The sequence below is a fragment of the Cydia fagiglandana genome, chromosome Z (genome assembly GCF_963556715.1).
Source record: "Cydia fagiglandana chromosome Z, ilCydFagi1.1, whole genome shotgun sequence".
Classification (NCBI taxonomy): Eukaryota; Metazoa; Arthropoda; class Insecta; order Lepidoptera; family Tortricidae; genus Cydia; species Cydia fagiglandana.
This window is the reverse complement of record NC_085959.1, coordinates 7442831-7448661: the sequence shown is the minus strand read 5'-3', so window position 1 is coordinate 7448661 and position 5831 is coordinate 7442831.

Here is a 5831-nt window from a genome sequence, read left to right as displayed (position 1 = left end):
CGTGTTTTAATTCCCAACCCAATTTTTTTTTCCTAATAAAAAAGTAAATATTCGTGAAATACATGATACATGGTTACATGATACTGGCTAATAGCCCCCGTTTAGCCTATTATGACAGAATGGTAAGTAATACGGAACCCTACACTGAGCATGGCCCGACATGCTCTTGGCCGATTTTTACTACTTATCCCAGGCAATTCGTAGTATAATCAGTCCACCGTAAGGTCAGTAAGTAAATTACCATAATAATATTAATAAATTCTTACCAACTAACTGTCTCAGTTAAACGATATAGCTATAGAAAGGTTAATAACAACAATAATACAAATACAACCAGAACAATTTTCAAGTAATTTATTTCGGTACTCAGAAAAAGTTCGTTCAATACACATCGAGTGGGACTAGAATTGTACATAAACTACACACATCAATACCAGGGCCTTTGTAGTAGACATGACTCCTATTCTATTAAGCCCCCTCCAGACTATGCGCGTGAATCGCGGGCGAAGCCGCGAACGCGAGTGTGGAGTCGATTTCGCTGTCTGCGAAAATCGACGCCACACTAGCGTTTGCGGCTTCGAGCCGCGATTCGCGCACGAGTGTGGAGGAGGCTTTAGGCCATTCTCACTTTGACACCACGGTGAGAGGACCGAAAGATTTAACAATGTGTGCAAGTACTAAAGTAAATACTTACATCAGCTTGCCGGTAAATCCAGGGAATGCAATAACCGGTCAAAACTCAACCGGTTATGTAATCGGTTATGACTAAAAAAATCACTGATATTCGGTTATAACCAAGTAAAATAATCAATAAAACACAAAATATAAGAAAACTGAATATACAATTAAAAGAATTCTCAAATAAGGGAATCTATTTTGGTACATTATTGTCACAGACAATAAAGCCAAGCCACGGTTTTTTTTATAAGATTCATCCGTAGAATTTAAGTCACAAATAAATAACCGTAGTCGGTTTTTCGATTGTCCAATAACCGGTTATGAAATATATCCAAAATAATCGGTTTAACCGGTTACAGTTATAACCGATTTGCATTCCCTAGTAACACACTGAGGAAACGTTAGTGCACACCGATAGACTTGTCGCTGTCGCTCCGATGAATCGTGGTGTCATTATGTTAATCGCCTAACCTTCACGACATAGTGACTGTCGCGTCATAAAACTCTTAGCGCCACTTGCACCGTTCCACAAACCCGGGGTTAAGCGGTTAAACTGTTAACCTAGTGTCAAATTGTATGGCTTAACCGGATTAACTTAACTGATTCAACCGGTTAACCCCGGTTTAGTGGGATGGTGCAAGCGGCCTAAGGCCCACTTGCACCAAACGACACGGGTTACTACCATTAACCCAGTGTCAAATTTGTACTTGTAACCAGAACCATGGTAACTCTAGGTTTAACCGGTTCACTCCGGGTTAGTCGGTGCGGTGCAAGTGGCTCTTACAAACGTGAGAACAAAACAAGCACATTGTGTCAAGTTGTTGTTAATTAAAAAAATATTACCCTGTTGTAGATTCGTTTAAGTATTTTCAAGACACGAGGAAATAACTTATATTATATAAAGAAATAAATACGAAAAATCGTTGTTTTAGTTCAATTCGGTTGATTTACATGTAACTTAACTTTCAAAAACAATTTTCTCACTCTAACTATTTGAATTGTTAAGCGATCTAGGGTCATTGACGGATTAGCAAATAATATTTTTTTTTCATTTTTAATTTAATCTAGGTACTTGCGGGATACTTAATGTTTACGTACTTTACGAGTAGATAGATATATTGTTTAGATACCTATTAAGGATTGCAATAAGTCCAAATTGGTGCAGCAATGTAGGTATATGTATATTCAAATTTGGGCTCATCCATTCATTACATCACACGTTTAGGGGGAGGGAGGGGGTCAAGAAAATGTGACATATTGTGACATGGGGGAGGGGGGGAGACACAAACTTTGTGACGTCATTTTAACTTCATCAGTAACGTAACCGAAAATTTATTTAAATTATTTTATTCGCTGTACATTTAAATAACAAGTTTTTAAAACGATAATCGTTTTTATTCCTTTAATTTTCTTTCCTAAGCAGTTTTGGGTTAAATTACTAATATTTATATCGTCAAAAATATTTTAATAAAATATTATTAATACTTAGGTACTTACTTAATTAGATTTGGCGATTTCGTAGAAAAAATGTGACGTCACACTAGGGGGGAGGGGTTTGCCAAATGTGACCAAGTGTGACAAGGAGGGGGGGAGGGGTCAAAAAACCTAGAAACTCGTGTGACGTAATTATTGGATGACCCCTTTCGTCAAGTGGACGAAAACTAGAGCTGGACGAAAAGTAGCACCATGACCCGAGGGTCGAGACCCTCGATCGCTTAACAATTCAATTAGAGTGAGAAACAATTTCATCGCAATTTATCAATGCGAGGTAGGTACCAATATTTGACATTCATTCTTATACTTGTGTCCCTATCAGACAAATTGATTAATTGTTACATTTGTAAATCCCTTACAGGTATTTAAAGGCCCATTTACATGATGCGAGTTTCACGCACGATTTGGGGCTAAAAATCGTATGCAATAATCGTCAGACGAGTATCGTGTAAAAATGTTTACATTCACGCGAGAAATAAAAACTCGCCTACGATTATGTCATTCGATACTCGCTCAGAGATTATCGCCACTTGCAATAGTTTACAGGAGGAGCTGCATTCGAGGAAGATATTTGCTTACGATTTCTCGACTCGTCTAAACTCGTACTCGTATGACATTTTTTCACGTACGTGCGATTATCGCGCCTTCTCGTGCGATATCGTACGTATAGTTTACATGATACTATATTTTTTCTCGTGCTATGATAATCGAGGCGAGAAACTCGCACCATGTAAATGGGCCTTAAAAGTCCTATGCTGAGTATTTCATAAAACAAAACAGAGGCGGTACATAAGAATTAACCAAAAGTAAGGACGGTTTGTTTTAAATTCGGTTAAAAGGGCCTGAAAATATCCTAAAAGGGACATATTTTGTATGCAGAATTGGCCCCGGCTTTAGGGTCATCACGACTACAGGGTAGATGTGTGAGAATATTCAGAAACAAGCATTACTTACTAGGGAAAACTATTAGTATAAAGTCAACGCAACGCGTGAAAACCAGAGGGCATTACCAAGAGACGATCGTTTTTAAAAACGCCGATCGTCACTTCAATATTGAAAAAGATCAGCCATGTTGTGATATTTTTAGCGTAAATTCTCACGTAATTTTTTTAAATAAATGTGAGAAGAGAAGGGTACTTATGCTGCACGTGCAATAAGGACCTTTCTATCAGAATTTCTGTTGGAATTTCAGATACCTAAAAAGGACCATATTGCACTTGAAGCATAAGGGCCAGACTCCGTTATCAGTGGTGAAATTTTAATGAAATGCCAGGGTTGGCACTCAACCCCCCATCGTGCGGGTAAAATCCCGCAAGCTATTGGGTAAAAGTACGCATGTGCATGTTCGCATCAAAAAAATTTCAATGGAATTGTCAGCAAAATAAAGTTTAACGAATATTTATGAAATTGTCTGATCAATATCCACGTACTGCTGATACACAATTCGCTTCATCAGCTTTGCCGGTGAATGGCACACCGCGATCTCTTACCCAGAATGACTCTATACTATACATGTTAAATATGTATGTGCAGTGCCAACCATTGCATTTTCATTAAAATTACACCACTGATAACGTTGATAAGGGGCTGTCCATAAATTACGTCATCGATTTTTGACCCCCCCCCCCCTAAAATCATCCAAAAATCATGCTTCAAACGACCCCGTTTCCTCCTGTCATGCTACCATCATCCGATGTCCAGACCCTAATTTGAAATGACGTAATTTATGAATAGCCCCAAAGGACCCTTCTGTGTGGAAAGCTACAAATTGTCTTATAGTTTTTAAAACTAAGGCTTCAACGAAAACGTAAAATAACAGAAATATAAAACATTTTTTAAGAAAAACAAAATAAAACTTAATTTCACAAAAGTGCAAGGAAACCTGGCTATTTTTCTACTGACAATACCGTTAAGGATGTAAAAAAACCGACACCGTTGAAAACACTTCAATACAAAGTATAATCACTGTTTTCTTAATACAAACAATGTAAATTGATTTACATAACCTTGTTTTTTGGACAGGATTTTTGTACTGGTTATTACCAAGTCAATAAATCAAGATTGTCTTCATGAAATTCATACTATATTTTTAGTGTTCCGTACAAAACTTTGTTTACGGAACACTTATTGAAAAAAAAAATACGGTGCCGAGAAAAAAATGGTAAAACTTATTTGACTTGTGACGTAGGGCGGGCTAATCCCGTACATTGACACATTTACTATTAATATCTCCTAAAATAGGGTCGGAGCACTTTTATTCGTCTTTCTTCATTTTGTTTAATATTTTTTAAGCGAGGCATGCGTTCGATTCACTTTTTGATCGCCCCGACTATTTTATAAACCACGCAATACTGCCCTCCTAAGCCGAAAAGCGCAATCTCAAAAGCAAATGATTTTGAAAATGGAACCCTCAGTAATAGAAACTAAAGTATAAGTTAGCAATGAATTTTCTTTTGAGATAGCGCTCTTTGGCTTAGCAGGGCAGAATAGTAAACTCTAGTGGAATTAGATTGTATAATATAAAGGTCCATTTTATATTGCAAACTACTGTGGTGGTTAAATTCATATGTTTGCGAAAGTCCGTTGACATCAAAAAGTGCTCCTATAGTGTCTCACTACCTCCATCGACATGGAATCGAATTGAGATAATCGTGTTTCTCTTTTACTCCAATTAAGGCGTAATTAGAGTGACACAGAAAGATGCCCGCTATTTGACAATTCACGGCAGATTCATGAACTAACAGAGCCGTTAGGCAATGTTCGGCATTGAATATTCACCCTTATATCAAGTTCATAAGATTTCTTTTGCGATTCCTCGTCGATAAGAGACTCATACCCGTACCTATTTACCACTAACATATACAATATCCATAGCAACGCCGTCAATATAGCATTGCAGCAAAATATATATAAAAAATACTTCTTCAATTTCGACAGGCGCTCAAATCACATTATTCAAGAAGTGAAAGTCTTGAAAAAATAAGTCGTCATGGCTCCTTTACACGATGGGCCAACGCCGGCCACTCCAAGGGACGCAGCCATGCGGTAGAATGAGATAGCAATATCACTTGCTCCCTCTAACGCATAAATGCATCCCTTGGATTGACCGGCGTTGGCCCATCGTGTAGAGGAGCCATCATACATTGACATACCAACCAAGAACATTACTTTTAGACTGGGTGTTCCGTCTAGGCTTCTCCATTGAGGTCCCTATATGACCCTTTCTTCAGGGCGTTTGACTTAGTAGAACGTTGTATATTCCCCCCACAATGAACCGCTAGGTCATATTCCGCATCTCGAAGGAATGGTTTTGATGGAACGATCAGTTTGAATGTAAGTTCCTTGGAATGACTCGATGATTGCAAGAATATGTAAAATAGAGGTGTCCGTATGTTTAAAACCCATAAGTAGGTAAATAACTTTTCTAACGGCAACACTACTATAATTTTTTACATGTAACTGTCAAAAATCTTTACAGTACATATGGTCCTATTATCCCACACTAGTGCGTAAAATAGCACTTTTCGTGCGATGTCAAATGTTTAAAGGGCCATATGTACTGTAAAACGTTGTACGATACACGTGCGAATAGGCAATTCGCAACTCGTGTCGATTTAAAACACTCCCTTCGGTCGTGTTTTAATTTATCGCCACTCGTT